Below are 18658 nucleotides of genomic sequence, written 5' to 3'. Positions count from 1 at the left end.
AGTCCGCTACCTGATTGGACTGACCCGGGAGATATTCCGCAATGATCGATATCTGGTTGCGAAGGCAGTAATGCCAAAAATCCTTGGCTATCTGCACAAGCATGGACGACCTCGTGCCTCCCAACTTGTTGATGTACCTCACTGCCGAAATATTGTCCAGACGCAGGAGGATACAGCAGGATGTCTGCTTCGGGGACAACGTTCTCACAGCGAACGACCCCGCAAGCAGCTCCAGACAGTTGATATGAAGAGAAAGCTCTTCCGGGGACCATCTCCCTCCTGTGGAGATGTCTCCACAACGCGCGCCCCAGCCCCATCGGCTGGCGTCGGACTCTATCGTGACTTCCGGAAGGGAACCAAAGATCGCTCGGCCGTTCCAAGTGTCGACGTGTCCCAACCACCATTGCAATTCTGTCCTCACCTCCTGCATGAGGGGAATGCTGTCCGAATATGAGAGACCCTTCTGAAGATGCCTGATCTTCAACTGTTGCAGGGCCCTGTAATGAAGCGGGCCCGGGAATATCGCCTGGACCGAAGACACTAGAATTCCTACCATTCTCGCCAGAGCTCTTAGGGAGACAGTCTGGCTGCTTAGCAGTTTCCTGATCTCCTTCTTTAGATCCCGTAGTTTGTCCTTCGGAAGGCACAACTGGGCTATCACCGAATTCACCATGAAACCTAGAAAATCTATAACCTGTGAAGGAACCATGACCGACTTCTTGGTGTTGATCACAAAACCCAGGTCCTGCAAAATAGTCGTGGTCAGCTGGAGGTGCCGCAAAAGAGTCTGCTAGCACTGGTCCACTATCAGTATATCGTCGAGGTATATGATGAGGCGAATACCCCGCTCTCGGAGATACGCTACTACCGGCTTCATCACCTTGGTGAAGCACCAAGGAGCCGAGGAGAGCCCGAAAGGCAGAACCAAATATTCGTACCATTGGTCTCTCCACCTGAACAGCAGAAACCTGTGGTGCGGGGGGAAAATTGGGACAGAGAGATACGCGTCTTTCAAGTCCAGCCGAACCATCCAATCCCCCACCTGCAGCAGATCTGTTAAAAGATGGATGCCCTCCATCTTGAAATGGTTGTATGTCAGAAACTGATTGAAGTCCCTGAGATTTAAGACTAGTCTGTTTCCTCCCCCTTTTTTCTGAATAACAAATATATTGCTGCAGAAACCGTGAGGGCTGCGAATACTCGGTGCTATCGCGTGCTTCTGCAGCAAGGCCGCAATCTCTTCGTCTATAAAACTGGCCTCTAGTTGGGAAAAATGGAGAACCGGGGGTATGCTTGACTGAACAGGTCGTGAGTAAAACTCCAAGTGAAAACCCTGAACCGTCTGTAAGACCCAGGCGTCCTGTGTAAGGCCTTTCCACCGCCCCAGGCAGTGTTGAGTCCGACCCCCCAAAGGAAGAAGGGAAATATCTGAAAGTCTCACCTGAGCTTTGTTGGTGCTTGAAGTTCCCCCTGCCATTTCCAGCTTGGTATCTGTTTTTGCTGAACCTCCTACGGGAGGGGTAGAAGGTCCCTCCACGGGTGGAGTCGAAGTAATTTCTGCCCCTTCCGAAGTCGCCTCTGTGGGGGCCAGGGGACCTCCTCGGCCTGACGAGCGACCCCCGCCTCGTCCGGCTCTGTGAAAAACACCCTGGTTGAGAGCGCGTTTGATGCCCGACTGGGCCTTGTCCAACGCCGTAAAGGTACCGACATACTTGGAGACGTCCTTGACGAACTTGTCACCAAACAGAAGGCCTTCTGCAAGGGGTCCTGGCTCTGCGTCCGCGAGCTCTGTTGGATTTGAGTCCATCTTCATGAGCAACGATTTTCTCCTCTCTGCTGAGATGGCACAATTTGCGTTGCCCAAAAAACAGATGGCCCTCTGGGTCCATCCAGCCAGCACGTCGGGATCTATAACGACCGAGGTCTCCTTGGCCACAAAGGCCATCTCTAAGATCTTTGCCAAGGGGCCGATGGCATCCAGCATCTTGTCCTGACACCCCTTCCATGCCCTGTCCAAACCCCTCTTCGGATCTTTAGTGAACTTCTTTAGAAAGGTGAGAAGGTTGGGGTTTATCTCCGGCGTTTCCGCCACCTGATTCGGGATATCTGGTCTAGGGCACTCTGAACGCAAATGATTCCTCACTTCCCTAGGGAAGCCCTTACGTAAATTCTCATGAATATAAGCCGTGACCGCCGTAGGCGGCACCCAGTCTTGTGATCTGGGGTGTACTATTTCCGATGGGTCAAAGGTGAAAGGTGTATGAGCCGGCGCGAGGCTCTTGGGCTGTGCCACCTTTGCCTTCTTCGGAGGGTTGTGATCCTCTGAGGTGTCTGTGTCCGTATCCGTGTTGGTACCAGTGTCCGTGTCCGTGTCAGTATCATGGACCCTATGCTTAGCTGAGGCTTTGCCCCATGCGTATGAACAGTCCGCCATGTCCGGCAAGGTAGCTAAGGCCTGTGTGTGAGGCCAAGTGGCAGTGTCCCCTGAAGGAGGACCCGAGGTGGACGCCTCGCTTTTCTTTTTCTGGGGCTTGAGGAAGCCATGTCTCTTGGCGAAACCTTCTAGTTGTCGTCTTATGGGACGAAGGGCTGTAGCAAGTGCCTGTTGCACTGTCTGTGGGACGGTAGTCTCCATCGCCCTGTTAACTGAGGACTGGACCGAAGCGTCCAAAGCACTAACCAGGTTGTCCTCCAAGGCAGCCGTCTGCCGAGTCTCAAATTCCTCCTCCTCATTGTACCCTTCATTATATTGCTCTTCAGACATTCTGCTGTACTGGGAACTCTTCACTCTACAGGCTGTGGACACACAGAACCAGGCACAAGGAGGGTCAGGGGGGGGGTCAGCCCACACAGCACACTCAACTTACACCACCTTCAACCCCATCAGCAAAGCTGTAGTCAAGTGGGCCAGGGACCCAGGCCACTGCAATTCCTTGAGCGTGTGCGCGCTCCGAAACGGCCTTTTACAGTATTTTACAACCTCACCAGGCGATTATTTAAGGCAGAGAGGCCCTTCCTAACTCTCCGATTGTAAAAGCGCAAGTGAAACTACAATTGCGGGTCGCGCCGCGACGTGCAGCCCAAACGCGACTGAATCCTACCAAAATTCAGCCCAATTCAGCGCGTTTTGGGCGCCCGTCGCGGCCGAGAGCCACCCGGTCTGTACTTGCGTCAGCGGCGATCAGGGAAGCCGGCTGCGCATGCGCTAGACGCGCGATCGCTAGGGGAAAAACACCGGGACCGAATCCTTGGCTCAATACCAAAACAAAGGCGTCCGTCTGCCTCCGGTCAGTGACCGACGCTACCCTCACACCTCTGAAGCGCGCTCCTGCCACAATGAGGAACAAAACGATCTACAGAACGGCGGGCGCTGAGGCGTCCCGCCGAAGCACCGCTACTCCCCTTGAACAGGTAACAACCATAAGGCATACCCTATGTACAAAACAGTGCTCATGCAGGTAAAAATCATACAGTAAACATGCACAAATTGGCAGAGATAACACACAGAGGGAGTAAACAAGGTGCACTTAGCTCTGTGAGCAGCAAAGAAAGAGGAAGATGGCGGCAGGCTGAGGCCTCTATGGACTAAGGGGGCGTGGTTATGTGTAAGTCATGATGGGATATATAGTTTAACGTTTTACTTGAATGAAAAGCAAGCATTTTCATTGGCTGCTGTGAGCTTCTAGTAAAGATTGAGAAGCATAATCAGAAGCCTCCGGTCCTGACATAGAATCAGAGCCGCACTTTGCTCAGGTAGCGCCCTGGCCGTGGGCAGAGAGACATTTGGCGCCCTTGCTGATTGTAGTGAATTAAATGAGTCAGCAGGGGGGGGCCTTTTGTGTTCACTGGTTAGTCCCTGGCTGAGCAGGGACTGGCCCCACCGAACTGTAGCTTAGCTGCTAGCCTGGCATGGGTGCAAATTCAGGATGGCGAGTGTAAAAAATCAGGACAACGCGCCAAAATTCAGGACAAAAATTCAGGACACCAGGTCAAAACTCAGGACAAACCTTTGGGGGGGAAAGTGTACGTTTTACAGACACAGAGGAAGTTGCGCAATAGTAAAAATATATAAACAGCCTTTGGTGAACCAGCATCATTCATTGACCTGATATATTATACATTGTTAAGTTTACACTTTGCTTCAGCCCACCACAGCATACAGCAAGGGGCTATAGGTCAACCCACTTTATCATGGCGCCCTTCAGTGTGAACGATGGCACAAATTCACAGCCATTGCTCAAATTAGCCTAAAAATAGCTCCTTTCTCTTAAACTACAAAGTGGAATAAAAGCGTACTTTTAAAATTCTGTTGTTTTATTAATTTGAAATACGGGCTAGGTATATTGTATTCACTTCTTTTTAAAGTTCATGGGCTGTGTGTCTCTTAAAGCTTAGGCATTCCTATGCCGGGTGCCCTAGGCATAGATTGAGCCAGTCTGCCGAAAAGGAGGGTATAGGCGCCACCAACATCAACAAAGAAGAAGAAAAAAAAAATTAGTTCAACTAACCGTCAGGAAGTTGTACATGGCAGAGTGACACATATTAATTTAAACATGGTGAGTGGTGGTGTCCCCAACAAAGAGATGGGGAAAGCAGGTGACAAAAATACCCACCCCGTAGGATGAGAACTATGCAGAAATGGGGAGTTGAGAATGAATGGGCAGAGATCGGTTCCTGGAATGCGCCAGACTGACACTCCATAAAAAACAATTCTCAAACTAGAGGCTGTGCAGCCATCGCTGTCCTTCAGAGTGAAAGCAAAATATTGTTTCTGTTGTTTGGCAGTCAGGAACACCCCCAGCATTTATGGCACCCGGCTCTGCAATGCGGGTACAGACACACCACATGCTGTTCAGCAGCATGGCCCATTGTCATTCTGTCTGAGAGAATCAGCACAGACAGAAGGACAATGGGGCTAATTGACAAGTCCGGGAAGAACTGTGGAAGGCTGGTCACTTGAAAGAAGTGTGAGCTGGCCCAGGGACTGCTGTGAAACCCCTGAGGCTGCTCAAAGGGGTCATCGCAGCCACACTTCTCAAGGGGATCATTCCTGCAAATGCCAGAATTATGAACAATAGGCGTTCATAAAACTTTTTTTTTAAAGATATTTGAATATACAAGACTTGCCCCAGTTTATCGGAACCCCCGAGAGCTTCCCGAAAACTACGAATTCCCTAAGGATGGGATTCAGGTTTTGCTGTGGGTCACGTATATAGAGCGTCATATCATCAGTGTACAGAGAGATCAATATCTGCCTCATATTATCTCAACGCTCTATCCCGATGATGCTGTCTCAGTTTTGCCGCTAGCAGCTCAACTCTGATGGCAAAAAGTAAGGGCGATAAGGGGCAGCCCTGCCTGGTGCCCCTTGTGACTGAAAAACTCTGGGAGACTCTAACATTAAAGACCACTTTGGCTACTGGCGAGCAGTAGAGTCATTGTATCCACGAGAGAAAAAGAGGGGGGAATCCCATGCGTGACATCACTCCGAAGACGTAGTCCCACTCTATTGAATCAAAAGCCTTTGTGGCATCTAAGAAGACAACCGCCAAAGGCAGTCCCGACAACACATTATTCAAAATTGTGAATAGTGCTCTCAAGTTATGGGACGTTGCCCTACCAGGGATAAAGCCCGACTGGTCAGGTAGAATTAAGGTTTCCATGAGCAGACTGAGGTGTGTGGCAATGAGCTTAGCGAGTATCTTCATATCACAATTGAGTAGTGAAAGGGGTCTGTAGGAATCACACTGCTGCAGTGGTTTCCCCGGTTTTAAAAGAGACGTAATGAGGGCCTCTCTCATAGAGGGATGGAGATGCCTCACTTCCAGTGCATCTTTATTTACCTCACGTAGTATGGGGGCCATCAGATCTATGTAGGATTTATAAAACTCTATGGGGATGCCATCTTTCCCTGTAGCTTTCCCAGATTGCATATGCATGATTGCCTCCCGTACCTCATCAAGTTCAAACGGGGCACAAAGAAATTGCTGCTGCATGTCACTCAGCCACCCCAGAGCCACGCCCCCTAAATAAGCATCTAAGTCAAGAGTGTCCACCGGCACAGTAGTGTAGAGTGCAATATAGTGTGTAGTGAAAGCATTTAGTATACTCGCAGTGTCTCTATACACAAGCCCATTCAATCCCTCCAACTCTAGGACAACATTGGGACCCCGCGTCCACCGTAATCGATTCTGCCAATACTCTACCCAGTCTCTCCCCTTTGCCATATCGGCGGACCACCCAATACTTCCCCCAAAGTGTGATTCCCTGCGTGCTGCGTCCATATATATTCTGTAAATTTCTCCCTAATTTGCGATTCTGCGGTACCTTCCGGTATAGTGGATATTGTCGCCTCTAATGTTTTAAGTTCGGTCTCAAGTTTATTCAATGTATTCATAATGTCTTTGAGTATGCCAGCTCCTTTCACTATGCAAAAGCCCCGCATTGTAACTTTGAATGCCTCCCAGACAGTTTCCACACTGTCAACAGAGTCCTTGTTACGCACAAAAAAATCCTGTATCTCCTCTCTGAGCTCCTCTTGGAATACCATATCTAATAAGATGTTAGGTTGCAACCTCCAACTACCTCGCGGTGGACCATAGTCTGCCGAAAACAGGGAGAGCCTGACAGGCGCATGATCGGAATAGGTTCGGGCAAAATGGTGCACCTATGAGATTGCCGGGCAGAGCCCCTTAGAAAGCAATATGTAATCTAGGCGCGCCCAGGATGCCGCGTGCACGGTAAAGTGAGTACCTTCCAGGCTATTGGTATGTATATGTCTCCAGGCATCTATCAATCGGTACTCAGTGAGTGTGGCAGGTAGTACCGCACGAGCCTTGGTGTAGTGATGGGGGCAGGGTGGGATCTGTCAATGTCCATTGTGTGCGAAATGTTAAAATCTCCGCCCCATATAATCTGATTGGAACCAATAACTATAATCTTCGCCCATAAGCTCATATAAAACTGTGGATCATCTGTATTTGGCATATGCAAGAAAGCTAGAGTCACCAAATCGGGTTCCAATCTACCCTAGGCTAGGCAGTACCTCCCCTGTATATCCCAAGTGGTTCCAGCTAGCTTGAATGGTGTGCGTTTTTTGATAAGGATAGCTGTGCCTCTTGCGTATTAGGAATAAGAGGAGAATATTCTGTGTTCCACCCATATACAGGCAAAGGCACTGGAGTTTTGTGGGGTAAAATGTGTCTCCTGCAACTTCGCTACATGTATCTGATGTCTATCGAGATAAGCTACTACTTGATGCTTTTTACGCAGATCTCCCAGCCCTCTCACATTCTGTGATAACATTTAGCCTGTCTATGTCAGTAGAGTTCATGGGCTCGGAAAGTCACCGCCCATGCAAATCTCGGCTTAAGAGCGCAGGCTAGGCCCCAGGCGTGCAACCGGCAGACCATCAGCCCCCGCGTTGACGGGGAAGCAACGAAACCACGCATCACGCTGACCACGCTCTGCAAAAAACAATCTTGTATTCTGTTGACCATGTGTATCCTCCAACTTGTCCTTCCTCTCCCCCCCACCCACTGAAGCAACCCCAACTTGCCAGAAATCATCACCCGCATCCCTCCCATCCAGCAGGAAGAACAACCAAAAAAGAAAGAGAGGTCCATAATGCGTCGGCCACGCAGTGGTCTGTAACCAACAACCGATCCTCATTCGGATGAACCCAACTCCCCCCCCCCCCCTTTTTTAGCAATTGGGGAACACTCAATGGGGGACTTACTACTAGGTGTTGGCATGGTTACCCGCTTCCTCAAGAGTCTACCTCAGCTAGTGCTTTGGGGCCCTAGAGGGTCAGAAGTGCCTGGCTTATCAATAAAAATTGCTCTTTTTTCAGATCCAAACCATCGGGCAAAAGGCATACATAACAACGCAATCTGCACTGTCCCATTATTATCACATTAAATTACAATACATAAACGTATCTGCCCATTGCCAGTCCCATCATTATGAGTTTTCTTCCGCTCCCTCCAGTAAGGGTTGCTGCGATGCCTCCATTCCACCGTCTCTGTGCTGTGTACGCTTTACATGCTGAAGAAACTCTTCCACCTGTTGTGGTTTGGTGAAAAACCGTTGCTTCCCCTGATGAGTGACCCTGAGGCGAGCCGGATACAACAATGCGTAGTCAATTTGGGCTTATTCTTGACATCCATGAATTTCCGCCATTCCTCCTGGACTATTAGGGTGAAATCCGGGTAAATATAGAACTAAGTTCCACCATGCATTAGCTGTTGCTTGCTCCTTCCGATATGTAATGCCACATCTCGGTCCCGGTAATTCAACAGCTGGGCTATTAGTGATCGCGATGCAGTGCCAGGGGGAGGCCACGGCCACAAGGAGCGGTGGGCCCGTTCCACTATAAATTGTTTAGACAGAGACTCCGCCCCAATCGTGGTCAATAACAGTTGTTCTACGTATTCCTCCATCCTACCAGTGTTGGTTGATTCCGGAATGCCAATTATGCGTATGTTATTGCGCCTACTGCGTGCTTCCAAGTCCTCATTTTTAGCGGCAATAAGTCTCAGGAGTTTGTCCATGCGGGCGATTTGCTCTGTTGCCCTGGAAGTCGTATCCTCATTATCCGATATGCGTCGTTCAGCTTCTTTTAGACGGTCGTCGTGTTCTTCCAGTTTATGCGCTATAGCATCCATCCTTGATGACATCTTGTCAACCTTGTTCACAATAGTAGCAAATCCATGGCGCACTTCCTGCTGTATGCTTTGAACATCCGTCGCCTGGTCCACCAATCCTCGCTGTGCCTCATCTTCTTTGTCCCCTTCTCGAGCCTCCTGCGGGCCGCGTGGGGCTATTTTCGCCGTTTCAAAGTTCAGTTTAGGCTGCCTGGTGTCTGGTTTGCCCATCACTGCTCGATCGCACCCACCTCCCCCAGCGATTGCGTATTGAGAGATATATAAAAGTGGCAGCTGTCGGCAATCCTTCAAGCTTCGTGTGCACTGGTAACTGCTGTCAGCCCAGGGTGAGGTAACCAAGCCACTACTGTGAGGCACAGGTTTCTGCTAATTCCGAAGTGCAATGTCTGTTGGATCCAACAATGGAGGCTACCGAACCCCGGCGGGCCCCGGTTTCACACTGTTGTCTCTGGTACTGCCCGTCACCGAAAGGTACCCCCTGTGGGGGGGCATGGGCAAATGTACCAAATAAGAGCGCGCACCACAAGACACTTGGTCACTGCACCACTGTGGCACGCCCCGGCCGTGCAACTGAATATAAATGGCCCAGGTATTCAGTGCCCGGTAACTCCCCCGCGTGCCTCTCCGCAGCTGCACCAAACCTCAGAGCACTCCACAACACTCACCGCCGGCTCGGGGCCCGGCACTCTTTCCACAGGTACTGTTGGGTAGGACATATAAAGTGCCTCGCTGTTCTATCGCTGTTCCCCCCGGTCCCGCAGCAAATAGCGATGGCGCCACGAGACGCGTGGCGATGGTCCGATGGTCCGACGTTCTGCACACTCTGGAAGAACGACCCCACAAGCGTATCAGCAAGGTCACAGTTGCAGGGGTCATGGCCCCGATGCAGTTATAATGGCGGCTGCCACAGGGATTTGGCCACAGTCTTTGGGGGCGCCCCACCCCCACTATAGGTCTGAAAGTGAGCGTCGCACTCGAGGGGGCTGGCACGTCGCAGGCAGAAGGGCACAGTGGCGGTCGCCTCACGGAACAAGCTGCAGTCTTCACAGGCATCTCACCCTTGATATGAGCTTGTAAATATCTCGGCAGCCTCTCTGAGTCCCACGTTCCTCAGGTTCTGCTCCCCACGTACTTTCTTCCGGGGGGGCCGTCGCCTCGCTGGCAGGTTCCGCTCACCTCAGCCGCCAGGGGGGAGAGTCTCTGGGCCTACGCGCCTCGTGGCCAGACCGATCTAGCGTAGGCTACTATGCCGGCCCACGTCATCCAGCAGTTCCGCGCCCTTCCTCTTCGATCCGTCCCAGCGCCACAGCGAGAGCAGAGTAAGTACCACAAATCTGAAACTCGCACCGGAGTCTCGGCGAGTCACCAGCTGTAACAGGACATCAGTAAATTACCCCAAATGGTCCAGCGTGCAGGATAAATAGCGGATTGATGAGCCAGGCTGCAGGAGCCTCACGGATGTGCGGCCATGCTGCTCATGCACCACCTAGCGCCCCCAAAGGGGAAGAGATCTACGTTAGGTACCTTGGGGCATATTATCAAGGCGGGCGATATGAGATTATCACCGCTTTAGCGGCCATTTTCGGCCAGAAAGCGGCGATAATTTTATCGCTCTATTAGCAAGCTGTTGCTAACAGCAGTTAGCGACAGCTTGTAAGCGATAGCGAGCGGTTTGGGCTCCGCTTTGCATGTCAGCGATTTTTATCGCTAATTAAATGCAAAGTGGGCGTACCCAACCTGTTAGCAACTGAAAGCAGTCACTAACATCGCTATCGCCTATTATCAACGCAGGCGTAGCGTCAAAAAATGTTGAGCTAAGCGCGAATATCACCAAAACCTAACGCCTGCTCAGACCACTTCTTAGCCTGTATATCCAATGGGAGGTGGATATTCAGGCTAAGTCCCTATTAGCGATAATGCCTGAATATCGCTGGATTTCCAGCGATATTCAAGCGTTTCGCCACTATCGCCGGATATTTTATCGCTTTGGAGATAAACGTTGCTAATAGCACGTTATCTCTGCGATGAAATCCGGCGATGCGCGGCGATAAAAAAATGTCGCTAAGCTTATTTAGCGATAAATATTGCTAGTTGTTGATAATATGCCCCTAAATCGCTTACAATGTAACACATTAAGGTGGGCGGTGAAAAATGTCAAGTTGTAAACAGGACACTCCCTCAATAATTTCAGCAACTGCTCCCATTGTGAGAAACTAAGCATCCTGGTAAGTCTGGGGCCAAACAGCACAGATCAAACTGAACAGGCAAAATTCATGTAAGAAAGGAGGGACACATGAAAAGTACAGGAAGACACCCTCGCGTGATGTCAAATTTTCTAAGCATCGGATAGTTGAGCCTTTTCACATCATAGTAGGTCAGTCACCAAGGTGAACAGGCTATGGGGCTTGCCTTGCCAGGACAGGGATGACTTATGCCAGGGTAGGGCATCGACATGGCAACACTGCACCCAAATTGCAGTCAAACGAAGAGAGGCTTGCAAGCAATATGGTCATGGAATAAGCAGAAGACTGGGGGTGCAGGGCTCTCCCCCCTCACCATAGTGCATGGGTAGGGCGGTGGTCCGGCAATGCGATAGGCATATACATGTGCCTGCATATGGGCTGATGGGGACAGTGGCAGGAAACTGAAAAAGAGTGAGTTTCAATAGGTCTTCCTTTTGTCCATAATAGATGTGCTCCCTGCAAAGTGGGAAGAAGGGTAACGAGATCCTGCAGTTAAGCGAGCGTGACGGGTGGTGTAAGTTGTCACTCCAAAGTTGGTGTAGTACAATAGTGTGCACTAAAAATGTTCCCGCCAGGGTAGCTAGGCAGGTTGTGGAAGCTGTGATCAAACTAGTCTGCTGCTGTCCCAAAAGTTGGGGAAACAAGGGTTTAAGACACAAATAGACTGCTATTCATCAAGGACAATTGCCATTTCCAGTATTCAAGAAAAGGCAGATGGTATAGGCATTACATTGGCCATACAGTGGCAGCAGGGTACAGTGCCAGGAACCCGCAAATAGAGCGGTTTTTTTAAAAAGGGGCTGAGTAAATTTGTCATTCCAAAGAAGTGTGTGCTGCAACTCCATTAAGGTGGAGCAAGAAGATGTCGTTGCACAAATGCTGACAGTGACCAGAACACAGAGTGCACGCAAGATTTGAAGGAACAGGTGAATTTCCACTGCTTGTGCTGCACACGGTTATCAGTTTGAACCCCCTTTTGGGGAAAATTCAAGTACGGGGGTAAACTAGGGATTAGTCATCCCTAACTATAGCCACATATTCCATGCAGTGCTCAATGGATTACATCGGACATTCCAGGGTTACGAAGAGCAGTAGTTTTGGTTCCCCGTTTGTGTAAGAAGTCTAGTCAGCAGGGTACTCCTGTACAGGAGGAGTACAGGAGGAGCAAACGCAACAGGTGATGGACCGAATGTGGATCAATGTCACACACTCACCCCAGTCCAAAGATCTGGGTCTAAATCCATAATTTTTTTGCACTCCACACCACCCTGGGTTAGACAATGGCGATATGCAAATCAGCTCTGACCCTGTGCCCCATGGGAACAGTCCAGTCCGAACTACAAAAGCCATGTCCTTCCCAGAACGGAATCAAGCATCCGAGGACCGGACCGGTTTCGAGGTAACACCTCTCATCAGCCCGGCTAGCTTGACTCCAGTGGTGTGGAGTGCCTGGGACCCATGTCTGGGCATCCCCAGCGCACTTAGGGCGGAATATGCAAACACAACAGGTGATGGACCGAATGTGGATCAATGTCACACACTCACCCCAGTCCAAAGATCTGGGCCCAAATCCATCGTTTTTTTGCACTCCACACCACCCTGGGTTAGACAATGGCGATATGCAAATCAGCTCTGACCCTGTGCCCCATGGGAACAGTCCAGTCTGAACTACAAAAACCATGTCCTTCCCAGAACGGAATCAAGCATCCGAGGACCGGACCGGTTTCGAGGTAACACCTCTCATCAGCCCGGCTAGCTTGACTCCAGTGGTGTGGCGTGCCTGGGACCCACGTCTGGGCATCCCCAGCGCACTTAGGGCGGAATATGCAAACACAACAGGTGATGGACCGAATGTGGATCAATGTCACACACTCACCCCAGTCCAAAGATCTGGGCCCAAATCCATCGTTTTTTTGCACTCCACACCACCCTGGGTTAGACAATGGCGATATGCAAATCAGCTCTGACCCTGCGCCCCATGGGAACAGTCCAGTCCGAACTACAAAAGCCATGTCCTTCTCGGAACGGAATCAAGCATCCGAGGACCAGACCGGTTTCGAGGTAACACCTCTCATCAGCCCGGCTAGCTTGACTCCAGTGGTGTGGCGTGCCTGGGACCCACGTCTGGGCATCCCCAGCGCACAGGAGGAGGCCAGCTGGCAGGGATAAGGACAGGGTGTTGGCCACAAGCAACATTTGTTAACAAATACACTGTCGGCCTGGGAGACGATATGCAATATGTTTTAAAGCATAGTCTGAAATAAGTGACTGGGCAGCTAATGGTAATGCGCGGCCTGGCAACACCTAACGTGGAGCAGCTACCTCAGCATTGAAGGTTGGCCTGTCGTCAGAATGCATCAAGCGGGTGGGGGGTTGGGAGGCTCTGTGTTGCAAGCGATACATCTGCCAGTGAATTCAGAAAGGGGCAGGGTGCACACTTGAGCTTCAGGTTGCTGCTAGGTGTTCTGTATGTTTGCACAGTGGTTTAGAGCACATCATGTTCAGTTATGCTTAGTAATTGTTTGCATATTACCCCGCTAGGGTGGCCCAATAGGCAAAAAGCAGGAGTGCAAGCATGGGTTTTTCCCTCACTGAGATAGTCTTTTTGGGTTTCCCAGGCATGCATTGGCACATATCATATCAATCCCACGGATCTTCAAAATATGTTACAATTACACCTTGTCACTCTAGACACCGATCCCGACCTAGCCGCGATAAGCCTCAACCTTTAGTTGGAACAGGCCGCAGATAGTCTAGCCCCGGAAACCAGTATAGGAGCCCGGAACAAAAATAAACTGTCCTCAGCCCCCTGGTATAGTACTGAGCTAAAAGCTCTAAAGAAAATCTGTAGAGCTAAAGAAAGGCTTTGGAGGAAAGAATACTCCGAGAAAGACAAAAAGCTCTATGGGGCAGCCATAGCCAAATATAAGGAAGGCATAAATGAGGCAAAATCTAAGTTTTTTACGGATAAAATTATGGCTGCTAAAAATACCTCCCGAGAACTGTTCAAGACAGTCCACAGGCTTTCCGAGTTTACTAACACCACACACCATAAATCTACTAAAAAGTTCTGTGTCCAACTAGCCAACTTCTTTCGAGAAAAAGTTGTAAAAGTATATGGGGAATTTTCCACTAACGAAAGTGAACCAGGATTAACTGAACGCAAACTGATTGTTCCTAACAACCTGACAGTTTTAGAAAAGTTTAGTCATCTCACTCAGGAGAATGTGGAAAATCTCATCTTGACAACCCACTCAGGATCGCCTCTGGATCCTTGTCCAGCCACAGTTTTCCACATGGCCCCAGAAGCTATTGCTAAGGTTTTGACACCACTCTTAAATAATATTCTAGAACAAGGACATTTTCCGATGCATTGGAAAAATTCACTCATAAAACCTATCCTGAAGAAGCCCACCCTGGACCCAACTGAAGTCGCAAACTATCGTCCTATCACCTCTTTGCAGTTTCCCTCGAAAGTTCTGAAAAAAGCAATAAATGAAGAGTTAGTAAATTTTATAAAAACTCATGACGTACTAGATCAAGCACAACACGGCTTTAGACCATGCCATAGTACTGAGTCTGCATTTATTGCAGCTACTGAAAGTATATGTGTCCAATTGGACCAGGGCAGGAAGGCAATATTGATATTGCTTGATTTATCTGCCGCATTTGATACGGTTGACCACCAGATACTTCTTCAACGTTTGGCAGAAATAGGCATTATAGATAGGGCAGCAAATACAATTAAAACATATTTGGCAGACAGACAACAAACTGTGATACTAGATGAACACAAATCCCCTCCCTTCCTAATACCATGTGGAGTACCCCAGGGCTCGGCACTTTCGCCCACCTTTTTCAATATATATGTAGCCCCACTGGCAAAACTTATTTGCTCCTTTGGCTTTACAACAATTTGCTATGCAGACGACACACAAATTGTCGTCTCCTTGGTTGACCCATTGGAGGATGTAGCAGCCTGTTTCAACTCATGCATGGCTCATATTATAAACTGGATGCAGAGTAACTGCTTAAAACTTAACACTGGAAAGACGGAGGTTTTGACCTTTGGAGGGGATACTTCTCTCTGGAACACAACTTAGTGGACCGATACCGCAGGAGTCTGCCCTAGTCCCGTAAAAAAGGTAAAGAACCTGGGGATTATAGTAGATGACCAGCTTTCCCTATCTGACCAGGTCAATAATATTATGTATTCCTGTTTTTATACGATTAAGATTCTTAGGAAAATTCTTCCCTTTATTCCGATGTCTCTCAGGAAGAGGGTAGTCACTACGCTTATCCTATCGAAAATCGACTACTGTAACTCACTATACCTTGGTGCCAAACAAAGTGTTATACACAAACTACAGATTCTACAGAACACAGTGGCGCGTCTACTATTGAACCTACCTAAATTCAGTTCCATCAGCCTGGCAATTCGAGAGCAACTTCACTGGCTCCCGATTACTGCTAGGATTAAATTCAAGTCGATGTGTATTCTACACAAGGCTTTACACAGTAATGGACCAGGACAAATTAGACAATATGTTGAGTGGTATGTCCCACCAAGAAATCTTCGCCCCGCCTCAGCGTCCTTGTTAAGAGTCCCTAGGATAAGGACGCTAAAATGGGGTGGTAGAAGTTTCCAATACCTAGCCCCTAAGTTATGGAATTCCATGCCCCTACATCTTAGAACTCAAAAAAACCTATCCCAATTTAGGCAGGATCTTAAATCCTGGTTGTTCTAATACCCAGGTGCATTATTCTGTTTCATCTCCCCCACTTTGTTCCCGGTACTCTTGATAATCCAGCGCTAAGAAGCCACTGGCATACACGCGCTTTATAAAAACCCTCTTTTCATTTCATTTCATTTTCACAGCTTGCTGAAGAAGCCACTGCACAGACTAGCAGGAGGCAGACCTCCTCCCAACAATCTTGTCATCTTCCTGGGAGGCAATGAGCTGACTGTCATGGTCAGAATGAGTGTGATAAGAAATCAGATGGGCCCAGGTGAGTTATGGTGGTCTGAGGTCACTCCACGAATGGTCTGGTATGGCGCAAGGTCAGGAGAGGCAGTTGACATTTCTTGCAGGAGGGTAAATAGTGCCATGCACAAATTCACGGAACAGAGGGGTTTTGGCTTTATTAGACACAGACTCTTGCATGCCAAGACCACAGGATGTTTCAGTGTGGATGGGGTTCATTTGTCTAGAGTGGGCAAGGACATGTTTCTCTTAGACCTGGGTGATGCCCTAGAATCAGCAGGGTGTGAGTAAGAATGCTTGCCTTGGTGGAGGGCCCCGGGTGTGCACGGTGCCACACCCAGAGCTATGGCTGAGTTACAGGGTGATCCAAAGGCTAAATTGTACAATGGGGTGAGCACAAGAAGGGTGCAAATGCCAAACAACTCCAGGAAGTCTTTACGGCAGGACCCTGGAGGAACGACGGCACCCAGTTAATCCTTTGGGCGGTTGAAAACCTGAGCAACCGGGGGCTTGCCTGGAATGGATACGCTCCACCCCCTCATTTTGCATTAGTAAATGTATGGAATGATGGTCCACAGGATGCAATGGGTATGCACCCAAAATGGCTAGCACCGATTGGTTAGGCCATGGTGCAATTTGGTCTTCAGATGGGCAGGGCAGCATAGGGGCTGCCTGCTCTTGGATCAACTATAAGTTGACCCACCATGTTGGCATATTTCTTATGCAAAATTAACCTTCAGCAATATATTCCCTAACAACTAATGTGTCTTGTGTTTTCTTTATTATGGTATTGTTGTTTTTTGCGGGTGGGGTAAGTTGCCAATATTGGCACTATGAAGAAAGCAGATTTTGGAGCGTTGATTTCCCAAGTTTATTACCATAAGAATGTTTGCTCTCCAACACAGCAAGATGACTGAATGGAATTGCACCAAATTTTGCAAAAAGTTAGAGCTTTATTCGGAAATTGTGTTTTTTTGTGAGTTTATATAAAACTTTTAATCTATTTTTGAGGAATAACTATTTAAGGAGGGGCTCAGGTTGGGCTCGCCACGGTCCCACGCATCCGAAGAGCCACCATGTGGGAAGATCCTTCTCCTACCTGGCAGCCAAGACTTGGAACTGCCTCCCCATCCACCTCCGTCATACCCAAGACCACCTCTCCTTCAGGAAGCAACTCAAGACCTGGCTGTTCGAGCAGTAGCGGACCCCCCTCCCCCAAGCGCCTTGAGACCCTCCGGGTGAGTAGCGCGCTATACAAATTTCTTGATTGATTGATTGAGGGCCTTTTGATTGACAGGGAGCTTTTTCTGCCATCGCCCATTTCAATATAGCGGAATCATGACCTTCTCTCGCTGGCTCCAACACACAAGAAAATGTTGCGCCCACTAACCCAAAACTCAGGGACTGGGTCGCAGTGTTCACTAGTGTAAGGGGGCAGGGTATGGACACCCTGGTGTACACTCCAGGAGCAGGCACAGGATAAACAAAGACAACGAGCTCATTAACAAGTGACACAGGACTACCTAAGGTATTGTAACCGGAAGCACATATGCGCCAGACTCAGAGGTCACCTACAGCAGGCACTGCACAGCCTCTTATATAGTGATGACGACAGCATAGATGGGGCTCGCATAATGCAGACGGAGTTCACCTACAGGCGGCACAGAACCGCCTTTGCTATAGTGATGAAGAGACAGAGAGCTCACATACAGCAGGCACCGAACCCCCTCTGCTGCAGTGACAAGACAAAGCACAGAAATCACATAAAAAGTGCACAGATCTCACATATACCAAGTACTGAACCCCTGACGGCTATGGAGCTCGCACACTGCAAGAAATGTGTATTCAACAGCACAAACATGCCTGAGCGAGACAAATCTTACATGCTTTTAATTACATTTGCATATACGTCTGTTTGTATTTACACACTCACCTATGCATGCGGCAAAGCACCCCCATACTGCACGTGGGAGTATCTTTATGTCCGTGTATGACTTCCTTGAGCGCTGTACGTGTGAGAATATTGTTCCCTGTGAATGTAATGCACAGTCTGGCCTCTGAGAGGCAGTAGATTCATGCCTACATGTGGCAGTAGGTGACAGTACATTTGTTTTAACACATGGTAGAAATGTTTGTGTTTGGAAATAGGTTCCTGTCTGTATACTGCAGTATATTTCCTTATTTGCAGTGACTTTAGATTTGAGTCTCAGAATAAAAAGTTGTTTCCGCCCGGTCTCGAACCGGGGACCTTTCGCGTGTTAGGCGAACGTGATAACCACTACACTACGGAAACCCTTGACAACCGGTCTATTTTCAGCTTTCTACTCATTAGCTAGCATATCTGTGTCGAGCAGTTGTACAGTTCTGCCATTTAATTTTCTGGCCACCTTTTACATGTTTTCTCCTGTCATCTTTTTAGTTGCAGACCTTTTATTTATCACTTGAGTTCAAGATCGTCCATTGTCGCTCCGGGGAGCGGGAAACCTTCAGTGTGAACTGTTTCCATTTGCAGGAAGGAAGATGCCGTCTGCACGGTGCCCAGGAGAGCGTGGTTGCCCTCTGATACCACATCTTCTCCTATTGATCCCCTGGGCTCTAAGTTGGTGGCACCTTGTTCTATGGCTCTGTTCTGGTTTGTTTGTTCTTATGGGTGGAGTAGAGTCAGGCAGGATAGCAGAGAGGTGGCAGCCGGCCGGGTGGCCAGCCTGAAATATTATGTATTATTATAATTTACAAACCCACACCCACCTGCCCCTGCTCACCA

The 18658-nt window shown here is 49.1% G+C and overlaps 1 non-coding gene across 1 annotated transcript; it reads right to left on the bottom strand.

The window, feature by feature from the left end:
• Nucleotides 1-18114: 18114 nt before the first annotated feature.
• On the bottom strand, nucleotides 18115-18187 carry TRNAV-AAC (transfer RNA valine (anticodon AAC)). The gene has a single exon. It is a non-coding gene; the product is annotated as a tRNA-Val (tRNA).
• Nucleotides 18188-18658: the final 471 nt, after the last annotated feature.

This window comes from Lissotriton vulgaris, chromosome 12 (genome assembly GCF_964263255.1).
Source record: "Lissotriton vulgaris chromosome 12, aLisVul1.2, whole genome shotgun sequence".
NCBI classification, from domain to species: domain Eukaryota; kingdom Metazoa; phylum Chordata; class Amphibia; order Caudata; family Salamandridae; genus Lissotriton; species Lissotriton vulgaris.
Note: the sequence above shows the minus strand (reverse complement) of the source record. Positions and strands in the feature narration are given on the sequence as shown.